Source organism: Bufo bufo, chromosome 11 (assembly GCF_905171765.1).
Source record: "Bufo bufo chromosome 11, aBufBuf1.1, whole genome shotgun sequence".
NCBI lineage: Eukaryota > Metazoa > Chordata > Amphibia > Anura > Bufonidae > Bufo > Bufo bufo.
Window position 1 is genome coordinate 7,700,599 of NC_053399.1, and position 13,016 is coordinate 7,713,614.

The window sequence follows — 13,016 nt, forward strand, 5'->3', positions numbered from 1 at the left end:
GGCACAGCGGTGTGTGATGAGGGGCACAAGGGTGTGTGACGGGGGTGAGGGGCACAGGGGTGTGTGACGGGGGGGAGGGGCACAGGGGTGTGTGACGGGGGTGAGTAGCACAGGGGTGTGTGACGGGGGTGAGGGGCACAGGGGTGTGTGATGAGGGGCACAAGGGTGTGTGACGCGGGTGAGGGGCACAGGGGGGGTGAGGGGCACAGGGGTGTGTGATGATTGTGAGGGGCACAGGGGTGTGTGATGATTGTGAGGGGCACGGCTGTGTTATGGTGGCACAGGGAGTGTGTAACGAGGGTGAGGGGCACAGGGGTGTGTGATGGGGGCACGGGTATGTGTGATGAGGGTGGGGGGCACGGGTGTGTGTGATGAGGGTGAGGGGCACAGGGGTGTGTGACGAGGGTGAGGGGCACAGGGGTGTGTGACGAGGGTGAGGGGCACAGGGGTGTGTGACGGGGGTGAGGGGCACAGGGGTGTGTGACGGGGGTGAGGGGCACAAGTGTGTGTGATGGGGTGAGGGGCACAGGGGTGTGTGATGGGGTGAGGGGCACAGGGGTGTGTGATGGGGTGAGGGGCACAGGGGTGTGTGACGAGAGTGAGGGGCACAGGGTTGTGTGAGGGGCACAGGGGTGTGTGACGAGGGTGATGGGCCAGGGCGTGGGCCCCCGTTCCTGAGCCGGGGCCAGGGCGTGGGCCCCCGTTCCTGAGCCGGGGCCAGGGCGTGGGCCCCCGTTCCTGAGCCGGGGCCAGGACCCCCGTTCCTGAGCCGGGGCCAGGGCGTGGGCCCCCGTTCCTGAGCCGGGGCCAGGGCGTGGGCCCCCGTTCCTGAGCCGGGGCCAGGGCGTGGGCCCCCGTTCCTGAGCCGGGGCCGGGGCGTGGGCCCCCGTTCCTGAGCCGGGGCCAGGGCGTGGGCCCCCGTTCCTGAGCCGGGGCCAGGGCGTGGGCCCCCGTTCCTGAGCCGGGGCCAGGGCGTGGGCCCCCGTTCCTGAGCCGGGGCCAGGGCGTGGGCCCCCGTTCCTGAGCCGGGGCCAGGAGGGCGTGGGCCCCCGTTCCTGAGCCCCGGCCAGGGCGTGGGCCCCCGTTCCTGAGCCGGGGCCAGGGCGTGGGCCCCCGTTCCTGAGCCCCGGCCAGGGCGTGGGCCCCCGTTCCTGAGCCGGGGCCAGGGCGTGGGCCCCCGTTCCTGAGCCGGGGCCAGGGCGTGGGCCCCCGTTCCTGAGCCGGGGCCAGGGCGTGGGCCCCCGTTCCTGAGCCGGGGCCAGGGCGTGGGCCCCCGTTCCTGAGCCGGGGCCAGGGCGTGGGCCCCCGTTCCTGAGCCGGGGCCAGGGCGTGGGCCCCCGTTCCTGAGCCCCGGCCAGGGCGTGGGCCCCCGTTCCTGAGCCCCGGCCAGGGCGTGGGCCCCCGTTTCTGAGCCCCGGCCAGGGCGTGGGCCCCCGTTTCTGAGCCCCGGCCAGGGCGTGGGCCCCCGTTCCTGAGCCCCGGCCAGGGCGTGGGCCCCCGTTCCTGAGCCCCGGCCAGGGCGTGGGCCCCCGTTCCTGAGCCGGGGCCAGGGCGTGGGCCCCCGTTCCTGAGCCGGGGCCAGGGCGTGGGCCCCCGTTCCTGAGCCGGGGCCAGGGCGTGGGCCCCCGTTCCTGAGCCCCGGCCAGGGCGTGGGCCCCCGTTCCTGAGCCCCGGCCAGGGCGTGGGCCCCCGTTCCTGAGCCCCGGCCAGGGCGTGGGCCCCCGTTCCTGAGCCCCGGCCAGGGCGTGGGCCCCCGTTCCTGAGCCCCGGCCAGGGCGTGGGCCCCCGTTCCTGAGCCCCGGCCAGGGCGTGTGCCCCCGTTCCTGACCAAGGGCGAGCGCTGCTTATGTGCCTTTTTAGCATTGGAGGTCCATAGGCTCAGTGGTAGCATTAGAGGGCATGAGGCTGGCACATTGGTATGTTCGTACGGGCAGCACTTACACACATTTGTACAATGGAGTCTGTTTTTATTTATTTTCAGGTTTGAGAAATTTCTGTGGTTTATAAGCTCTGAAAATTACCTGGTCATAGCCGGACGAGACCAGCAACAGAACGAAATGATTGTGAAGAAATACCTGCGGCCCGGTCAGCATCTGCCAGTATTGTATATAATGTGTATATATACAGTGCGAGTCCTGCCGAAAACTGATAAAGATGGCCTATTCTGAAGTATGGGGCATCCTGAGGGGCAGCTGCGGTCATGTCCAATCCTGGAGAATATGGTGGGCGGTGTAACGTGCAGCGCTGCAGGTGATGCAACAGGAACAGGTCGGACTTTGCAGCAGTTGGAAAGTGCAACCGCAAAGCTCATGTTCTTCAAGGGTCGGGGGCAAAATGCCCGAAATATCAGGACAATTCCATAAATGCCGTCCCCTGGTCCTAATCTACACAGCAGAGAAGGGGAGCTGCATTCTGAGCCTTGATGGGAGCGTTCTGAGGTCACCAGAAAACACAAGGACAACCCTGTGCCCCTCACCCCCGTCACACACCCCTGTGCCCCTCACACACCCCTGTGCCCCTCACACACCCCTGTACCCCTCACCCTCGTCACACACCCCTGTGCCCCTCACCCCATCACACACCCCTGTGCCCCTCACACACCCCTGTGCCCCTCACCCTCGTCACACACCCCTGTGCCCCTCACCCCATCACACACCCCTGTGCCCCTCACACACCCCTGTGCCCCTCACCCTCGTCACACACCCCTGTGCCCCTCACCCCATCACACAACCCTGTGCCCCTCACCCTCGTCACACACCCCTGTGCCCCTCACCCCATCACACACCCCTGTGCCCCTCACCCCATCACACACCCCTGTGCCCCTCACCCCATCACACACCCCTGTGCCCCTCACCCTCGTCACACACCCCTGTGCCACTCACCCTCATCACACACACCCGTGCCCCCCACCCTCATCACACATACCCGTGCCCCCATCACACACCCCTGTGCCCCTCACCCTCGTTACACACCCCCTGTGCCACCATCACACAGCCGTGCCCCTCACAATCATCACACACCCCTGTGCCCCTCACAATCATCACACACCCCTGTGCCCCTCACCCCCCCTGTGCCCCTCACCCGCGTCACACACCCTTGTGCCCCTCATCACACACCCCTGTGCCCCTCACACACCCTGTGCCCCTCACCCGCGTCACACACCCTTGTGCCCCTCATCACACACCCCTGTGCCCCTCACCCGCGTCACACACCGCTGTGCCCCTCATCACACACCCCTGTGCCCCTCACCCGCGTCCCACACCCCTGTGCCCCCCACCCCCCCCTGTGCCCCTCACCCGCGTCACACACCGCTGTGCCCCTCATCCCACACCCCTGTGCCCCTCACCCCCCTGTGCCCCTCACCCGCGTCCCACACCCTTGTGCCCCTCATCACACACCCCTGTGCCCCTCACCCGCGTCACACACCGCTGTGCCCCTCATCACTCACCCCTGTGCCCCTCACCCGCGTCCCACACCCCTGTGCCCCTCACCCCCCCTGTGCCCCTCACCCGCGTCCCACACCCTTGTGCCCCTCATCACACACCCTTGTGCCCCTCATCACACACCCCTGTGCCCCTCATCCCCCCTGTGCCCCTCACCCGCGTCCCGCACCCATGTGCCCCTCATCACACACTGCTGTGCCCCTCACCCCCGTCTCACACCCCTGTGCCCCTCACCACCCCTGTGCCCCTCTCCGTCACTTTGTAAACTTCTGCTCCGGCACATCCTGGAGACCTCCGTGTACAGTCCGTGATCACAGCCTCCGTCCCCAGGAGACCCCAGATCCTTCTCCTCGCCCCCCCTCCACCCCCGGGCAGCACTCACTCCGCAGCAGGGGGGACGTCTCCTTCTTCACGTACTTCCCCTGCACCTCGGAAGGTTTGGAGACTTCTTTCTTGGTCTTCTTCCTGGATAACATCCCCTCCCCGGGCTGCGCTACTCGGCGCGTCCCCTCATAGTGTCCGCTCTACGGCCGCACTGACAACAGGGAAGCGATGGCAGCGATCATGTGAAGGCCACTTTCTCTAAAAACAGATGATCGCGAGGATCATCAGTATAAAAAAAAAAAAAGGACAACCTCTAAGACCGAAAGTGACCTATTCTTTACAGCGTGGGAGGGGTTAAATGGGGATGATAGGAGTTGTTCAGTAGACTGCCAAGACCCATGGCGATAATTGGAGCCATGTATTCTTTGTCTTACAGGGCTACATTATCCAGAAACGAGAGAAGAAGCCGAGCCTGGACCCGGAGAAACCTTCGGAAGACATTCTCACGTGAGCAAAAAAATGTGCACGGACAGTATCACGGATCGGTGGTCAAAATGCGTAGCGCTTCGCAATTCCCAGCGTGCCCTGAAAAGCCCTACACTAGCATGCTGGGAGTTGTAGTTTTGCAGCTGCTGTAGAGCGGCAGCTTGTGGACCACTGTTTTAGATGTCTACAAACCAAATAACTGAATTTAAAGGGGACATTGATGTCAGATAGGTGCTGGTCCCACCTCCGGGCCAACTCCTCTCTCCAGAATGGGCCCCCCGAAGTTAAGGGAGAGCGGCTGAGCCTGGGTAGCCACACTCCATTCACAACTATGGGGATTCCAAAAATAGGCGAGTCTGTGCCATTCTGGACCGTCTGATCACAGCCCTTGTTACAGGGGCCTCCGCTGCTTTTTCTATGCAGTAGTAGATAATATGGTGGCAGGTGGCGCTATACGGATGCTCGGTGGATATACTACACCTTTAATTACTTGCAATTGCAAAAGAGTTCAGATCCAGGTGCTGGTTTGAACACTGTATGACATTTTTCATGGGACAACCCTTTTATTTTATGTTCATTTAGGTATGAAGAATTTCACCCGTTTCTCTTCAGGCAGCACGAGAAGTGCTCGTATGTGGAGTTTGAGACTTTTGATAAGGTGCGTGCCGGTGTCGTAAGTCGTACCTGAGCCATGCCATATTAGTTGGGCTAAGTGCATCTGAAGCCTGCGTTTAGCACATACATTGGGGAAAACGTCCCAGCGCCTACGTAAAACGCATCCAGAGGGCTCCGCTCACCTGATGGAGGCCATAAGGGTGTCCTTCCAGCCGTCGTCAGGGTGTGATGTGACGGCATACCTTTTTATTTTTTTATTTTAGGAAAGGGCCGCAGGCCGCACTTTCTTGTACAGATGGCAACCACGGGGAAAAATATATATTCACAATTCGACCCTATGGAGAATGAATGCCGCCATATAGGCATAGGTCAGAGCCTTCCAGCTGAGGTATATGTTAGGAAATGATCCTGACACTTACCTGAAACACTCAGACCTAATGTGCACTGCTCCTAGGTAGGTGGCGTTTTGCCGTCTACTATTACTGACTGTGAGGCACCGCACATGATGCCAAGGGTAAAGGTGACCTGGAGAGCGGCACGGCCTAGGTTGGCATCATCCCAGGCAACAGATTACCGCTGGGTGGTCTGGTGGTATCCAGTAGAGGTGGGGGCATTTGACCTCTGCAGTGGACCCCCCCGCTCCTTTCTAGTGTACGGCGTTGTTTCTCATCTACCCGCGTCTCATTTATTAATGCTTTCTCCCTGAAGGCTGTTGATGAATTTTACTCCAAGCTGGAAGGTCAGAAGATTGATTTGAAAGCCCTCCATCAGGTACACAGCATTGTCCTGTAGTAATGTTCCTTTAATCCACCCTCCAATAGTCCAGAATTGCCATTTTCTAGATCCACTTCTTGAATTTTTTTTATTTTTTATTTTCCACCAGGAGAAACAAGCCTTGAAGAAACTGGAAAATGTCCGTAAGGATCATGAGCAGAGGCTGGAATCTCTGCACGTGGCTCAGGTACGTGTGTGTCGCCGTGATGGAGCAGTGCACGGAGAGATGGCATGAGATCTCACCCTCCTCTCGTTGACTCGTAGGACATTGACAAAGCCAAAGGAGAGCTCATCGAAACGAACCTGGACATCGTGGATCGCGCGGTGCAAGTCGTGCGTAGCGCCTTGGCCAATCAGATTGACTGGACAGAGATTGGGGTCATTGTGAAGGAGGCGCAGGGTGACCCGGTGGCCCTCGCCATCAAAGAGCTCAAACTGCAGACGAATCATATCACCATGCTGCTGAAGTAAGGGGAAGCGCGTTACATGACACATACGTGTTATAGACAAGTCCTTCTGTTCTGCTAGCGGAAGGGGAGCGGACATGTTCTTGGATGTCCATTGCTTTAAAGGGGTGTTCCCCTCTGGACCTTTATGGCATATGGAGGGCATGCAGTAAATGTCCAATATGGGACCTGCTGTTATCTATCTATGTAGGGCAAGCAGCACATGTCTATAGCAGTGACTAGAGGAGATGTTGCGCATGCGCAGTGTGCGGTCTGGCCATTACAGGGGCCCATTCTTGAGATAGGACATTTATGGTATGTGCTATCAATCTAAATGCCCAGATGAGGATAGCCCTTTAAAGGCTGGACAGGTGAAGTCCTGATCTCTTCAATGGCTATTGGTCTAGCAACATGATTATGGCCCCCAGCACCCATGGCGGCCGTAAGGGTTAAATGTATCCAATTACTAATAGAGTCCTATTTATTCCTCTCTATGTAGGAACCCGTACACACTGTCCGAAGAAGAGGAGGAAGAAGAGAAGCAGGAAACCGATGAACCAAAAGGAAAGAAGAAAAAGGGCAAAAACAAACAGCAGCTGAAGAAAACCCAGAAGAACAAACCCGCGCTGGTGGATGTGGACCTCAGCCTGTCTGCGTACGCCAACGCCAAAAAGTGAGTCTGGGAGCCCGCCAATGGAAATGCGCTTGGCCCCAGAGGCCGAGGGCACGTGAGCATATTGACTGCCCTTTTTAACTGTGCGCTGGATGGTAGGTCATCCTAAATATTCTCTATTGGCAGGTATTATGACCATAAGCGACATGCGGCCAAGAAAACGCAGAAAACCGTGGAAGCAGCAGAAAAGGCATTCAAGTCGGCAGAGAAGAAAACCAAACAGACCCTGAAGGAGGTGCAGACCGTCAGCTCTATCCAGAAAGCCAGGAAGGTGTACTGGTAAGATGACTGACCCGGGACCGGGGCGCGGGCCACTCCTGACCCGGGACCGGGGCGCGGGCCACTCCTGACCCGGGACCGGGGCGCGGGCCACTCCAGACCCGGGACCAGAGCGCAACGCTGAAGAAGGGCGAGCGCTGCTTATGTGCCTTTTAGCATTGGAGGTCCATAGGCTCAGTGGTAGCATTAGAGGGCATGAGGCTGGCACATTGGTATGTTCGTACGGGCAGCACTTACACACATTTGTACAATGGAGTCTGTTTTTATTTATTTTCAGGTTTGAGAAATTTCTGTGGTTTATAAGCTCTGAAAATTACCTGGTCATAGCCGGACGAGACCAGCAACAGAACGAAATGATTGTGAAGAAATACCTGCGGCCCGGTCAGCATCTGCCAGTATTGTATAGAACGTGTATATATACAGTGCGAGTCCTGCCGAAAACGCTGTATTGTCCCATGTTGTGCTCGGCTCAATGAGATGACTGTGGGGGAGGGTTAAAGGGGATCTCCGGGCTTTTAATATTGATGACCTATTCTCGGCAGGAAGAGAGATGGGAGACGGCACGTGCACGCTGCGCACGCCTTACCTTCATACAGCTGATCGGCGGGGGTCCCGGGTGTCGGACCCCCGCACTGACTGGTTAATAAGTGGGTTATAAAGATGTCACCTTGTTTGTCCCCTGCCCCCAGAACAGGTAATGATGTCACAGGAAGAGGCGTGGTAGGCAATGACATCACAAGGGATTCTGACTTTATACATAATCCAGATGGGGAGCTGGGTGGCCCCTGCTGGAGGTGTGGAGGGTCTTCTATAAGGCTCATGTAGGTAAGAAGCTGTGGGTGTTTGCAGTCACAAGAACTGATGTCACTGCTTTGATGACATCATCACTGATGACCTTATTGGGAGTGAGGTTGTCAGATACATGTATTGACATTATTATCAGTGTTGGTGCCTGAGATGTTCACTTCAAGGTCGTACAACACAAGTGATGTCACGGAGAAGGTTGTGGTGGCAGTGACCTCACAAGGGTGCAGCTGCTGTAGTCTTGGCATGTCTCCTCTTGGGCTCCACAGTGATTGAAGATGTTGTGGGTGCTTCGGGTCACAGGGGCAGGTGACGATGTCTTAGGTGATGGCCTGGTCGGCTCTGACATCATACGGAATGCGAGCCATGTAAAATGCGCCCTGGGATCCATAGGTACAAAACGGCCATGACAGCTGCATGCATGAGGTTTCTTTATGACACGTAGTGAGTCCAGGGGTCCCACAGATGGCGGATGACGCGCTGGTCAAGCATGCGGAATACTTTCTCGTGCATGGCATTGGGGGACACAGCACCATGGGTATATGCCCAGCTGACACTAGAAACAAAAAAAGTGTTGGCTCCGCCCAGGTGGGCTATACCCCTCTGCAAGAGCCGAGATACACCAGTCTAGTTCTAGTGTCCGTAGGAGGCAGACATGACCTGTTTTGCAGGTCATCCTGCTAATTTTATTTTTTATTTTTTCTCTTTTTTTCTACAGGTTTCTTCCTGATGCAGGGGTGGCTCCATCGTGATCCACTTTAGTTGCCCCCCTGCGGGCGCGTACTCAGGTACCCGGCAACCACCCAGTCCCCACTTATCTGCTTCCGCAGTGGAATTCCGGCGGACCCACGGCTCCCGTGTTGAGTCCGCCGAGGGGGTGGTCATTGCTGCGCCTGAAAACGTCGGAAGGTGAGTATGGCAGCCACTAAGCCCCCTTCTGCATGACTCAGTCAAGGTGGGAGGGCGTCTGCTCGCCTTTCAGAACGTCTGGCAAGCAAGTGTGGAAGACGCTTTGGTTCTGGAGGTAGTTTCCTCCGGATACAGGATCGAATTCTCCGATCTTCCGCCAGGTCGGTTCTTCCTGACGTCGCCTCCCAGGTCCCCCTCCGGGGCAGAATTTTTTTTTCAGGCCATTCGTTCCCTTCGCTCTCTAGGGGTCATCGTTCCGGTTCCAGAGTCGGAACGCTTCCGGGGGTTCTATTCGAATCTGTTTACGGTCCCCAAGAAGGACGGTTCACGGATAGACGTCCTATCCTGGACCTAAAGGGGTTAAACCGCTTTGTCCGGGTCCGTCATTTTCGTATGGAATCCCTCCGGTCGGTGATCGCCTCCTTGGAGTCGGACGAGTTCCTGTCGTCCATCGACATTCAGGACGCCTATCTCCACGTCCCCATTGCCCCCTCCCACCAAAGGTTCCTTCGCTTCGCGGTAGGTTCTCTTCATTTCCAATTCGTGGCCCTGCCCTTCGGCCTGGCCTCTGCTCCGAGGGTTTTCACCAAGGTGTTAGCGCCTCTCATGGCCCTTCTTCGTGCCAGGGGGGTCGCCTTGATACCTTACCTGGACGACCTTCTGATTCGGGCCCCGTCATTGGAGGACAACCTGTCCAGCCTGCACATCACCCTCTCAGCTCTTGCTCAGTTCGGGTGGCTTGTCAACCACTCCAAGTCCTCCCTCGTCCCATGCCAGAGGATGCCCTTCCTGGGCATGATTTTCGACACTCGCCTCGGGCGGGTGTTTCTCCCCCCAGAGAAGATCGCCTCCCTTCAGGCGGGGGTGACACTTCTCCGCGGCCCATCTTCTCTGACTATCAGGACGTGTATGCGCGTCCTGGGGAGGATGGTGGCTTCCTTCGAGGCCATTCCCTATTCCCAATTCCACTCCCGGGACCTTCAGTTGTTCCTCCTATCCAGGTGGGACAAGTCCCAAGCTGGCCTCGATCGCCTGGTTCGTCTCCCTCTTCAGCTTCGCCAGGACCTTGCCTGGTGGCTGCTTCCTCGGACGGTGTCCCTGGGCCGTTCCTTCCTTCCCCCCAGTTGGCAGGTGGTCACGACGGACGCCAGCCTCTCGGGTTGGGGAGCGGTCCTCGACTCTCTCTCAGTCCAGGGTCTTTGGTCTGCTCAGGAGTCCTCCCTGCAGATAAATGTGCTCGAGCTCAGTGCGATTTTCCTGGCACTGTCTCACTGGACCCCACGTCTTCGCGGTCTCCCTGTCCGGGTTCAAACGGACAATTCCACCGCCGTGGCTTATCTGAACCACCAGGGGGGCACCAGGAGCGTGATGGCCTTGCAGGAGGCCTCCCACATCCTGCGCTGGGCGGAGAGCCACGTTCCTGTCCTCTCCGCAGTGCACATTCCCGGGGTCGACAATTGGGCGGCAGACTTCCTCAGTCGTCAGCTAGTCGACCCGGGCGAATGGTCTCTACACCCAGAGGTGTTCCTCCAACTGTGTCACCGATGGGGAACTCCGGACGTGGATCTTTTCGCGTCACGTCTCAACCACAGGGTCCCGCGCTATGTCGCGCGGTCCAGGGACCCCCAGGCTTTCGCGGTAGATGCCCTAGTTCTGCCTTGGTCTCAGTTCAGCCTCCCGTACCTGTTTCCCCCCATTCCTCTCCTGCCCCGAGTGCTCAAGCGTCTCAAGGCAGCCCGGGTTCCGGCAAACCTGGTGGCTCCTGGTTCAAAGGTATTGGGGGTTGGTTCATGGGAATTGTCCAAGTAATATTGCAGGTAGCCCTAATAATATTGGTGATATATGTAGTAATTAAGCTCATACTTATTTGTGTGACCCGCTTTTCAAAAAGAATGAAGAAAACTGATGAACGACCTATTATGCTCCTCTACGATGAGGAAGGACAGAAGAAAACATCATTCAACACAGCTCCCCCTCCTCACAATGATGCCTGGCTGAGATAGGGTGAGATGAATCCCAGGGTATTACCACAAGTCCGAGCAACCGGGAGCCTACCTATAAGGGGTAGGTTGTCGCCACTGCGGGTGAAGAGGATACGAATGGTATGCCCAGGGGATTCGCTAGGCGAAGGGAAAGTCTACAATCAAGTTTCCAAGGGGGGACTGTTATGGACTATTGATACAAAATGGATACTTGCTTGTTGAGGACTATGTTTAGCTAAGATGGCGGCCAGGCATTCAGCCAACACCTATAAACTAGAATCTTACTTTGTGTTTTATCATGTGTTTCTTTGTGGTTTCCGTTCAGCTCAAGCAAGCAGTTACAAAGAGGTTTCCGTTCAGCTCAAGCAAGCAGTTACAAAGAGGTTTCCGTTCAGCTCAAGCAAGCAGTTACAAAGAAAGAAGTAACGGTTTCTCCCACGAGCAAGGGGGGAGGGTGGAGGAATTTCTTCTTCTGGCCGTCAAGGTTACAGAAAAGCATAGAGTGTTCGTAGCCAATAGAAAAGATATACTTTATCTTTCCCCCTCCCCCTCCCTGTCGTAAAAACCTATGTATTGTGTGTTGTTTTCAGAAAATAAACCAGAGATTCTGTTTTAACCCCGTGCTGTGGGTTGTCTCAGATTTGATCTCTCCGTGCACGTACACTAATTAATTTGGAGCAGTACATCAACCGAACTGGCAGCTTGGCCAGAACCAGAACAGTGGGTTATACTGAGAAGGAGCGGGTTCTGGCGGGCAGAGGTCAGTCCGTCTGGGGATGGTTGGTCCATGGCGGATGAAAGAAGGCATCAGATCTGCAAGGACAGGGTGGAGGAGATTTAACAAGCGGGACACAGACGTGCAGACATTACACTGACAGCTCGGTGCCCCCCCCCAGCCCCCGCTATAGGGAAGTGCAGAATATAGATGGATAGGTGGCGCTCCAACTCTTTGCACCCACGCCGGGCAGCTGTGTGAAGGGGCCACACGCTGCTCACATCAGTTCCTCTACTGAGCAGCGGCTGCGCAGGATATTGCACAGGAAGAAACTGCGAAGTTCTGCCCACAGCGACTACGGAAACCATGCAGGCGCTGCAGACCCTTTACACGGCCAATCAGCAGGGATGCCAAGAGCCGGGTGCCCACCCATCTGATAAAGATGGCCTATTCTGAAGTATGGGGCATCCTGAGGGGCAGCTGCGGTCATGTCCAATCCTGGAGAATATGGTGGGCGGTGTAACGTGCAGCGCTGCAGGTGATGCAACAGGAACAGGTCGGACTTTGCAGCAGTTGGAAAGTGCAACCGCAAAGCTCATGTTCTTCAAGGGTCGGGGGCAAAATGCCCGAAATATCAGGACAATTCCATAAATGCCGTCCCCTGGTCCTAATCTACACAGCAGAGAAGGGGAGCTGCATTCTGAGCCTTGGGTGGAGCGTTCTGAGGTCACCAGAAAACACAAGGACAACCCTGTGCCCCTCACCCCCGTCACACACCCCTGTGCCCCTCACCCCCGTCACACACCCCTGTGCCCCTCACCCCCATCACACACCCCTGTGCCCCTCACACACCCCTGTGCCCCTCACCCCATCACACACCCCTGTGCCCCTCACCCCATCACAGAACCCTGTGCCCCTCACCCTCGTCACACACCCCTGTCCCCCTCACCCCCCCTGTGCCCCTCACCCGCGTCACACACCCCTGTGCCCCTCCACACACCCCTGTGCCCCTCCACACACCCCTGTGCCCCTCATCACACACCCCTGTGCCCCTCACCCCCGTCACACACCCGTGCCCCTCACCCCCGTCACACACCCCTGTGCCCCTCACCCCGTCACACACCTGTGCCCCTCACATACCCCTGTGCCCCTCATCACACACCGCTGTGCCCCTCACCCGCGTCCCACACCCCTGTGCCCCTCACCCCTCCCCACACCGCTGTGCCCCTCACCCCGTCACACACCCGTGCCCACATCACACACCCCTGTGCCCCTCATCACAAACTGCTGTGCCCCTCACCCGCCTCACACACCCCTGTGCCCCTCACACACCCTTGTGCCCCTCACCCCCCCACACACCGCTGTGCCCCTCACCCCCGTCAAGCACCCATGTGCCCCTCACCACCTCTGTGCCCCTCATCATACACTGCTGTGCCCCTCACCCCCGTCTCACACACTGCTGTGCCCCTCACCCCCGTCAAGCACCCATGTGCCCCTCACCACCTCTGTGCCCCTCACCCCCGTCTCACACCCCTGTGCCCCTCACCCCCGTCTCACACCCCTGTG

At 58.0% G+C, this 13,016-nt stretch overlaps 1 protein-coding gene across 1 annotated transcript in view; it reads left to right on the top strand.

The window, feature by feature from the left end:
* Positions 1–13,016, top strand: part of POLE2 (DNA polymerase epsilon 2, accessory subunit) — a 220,437-nt gene that overhangs the window by 176,545 nt on the left and 30,876 nt on the right. The gene's annotated exons all lie outside the window — the stretch shown is intronic.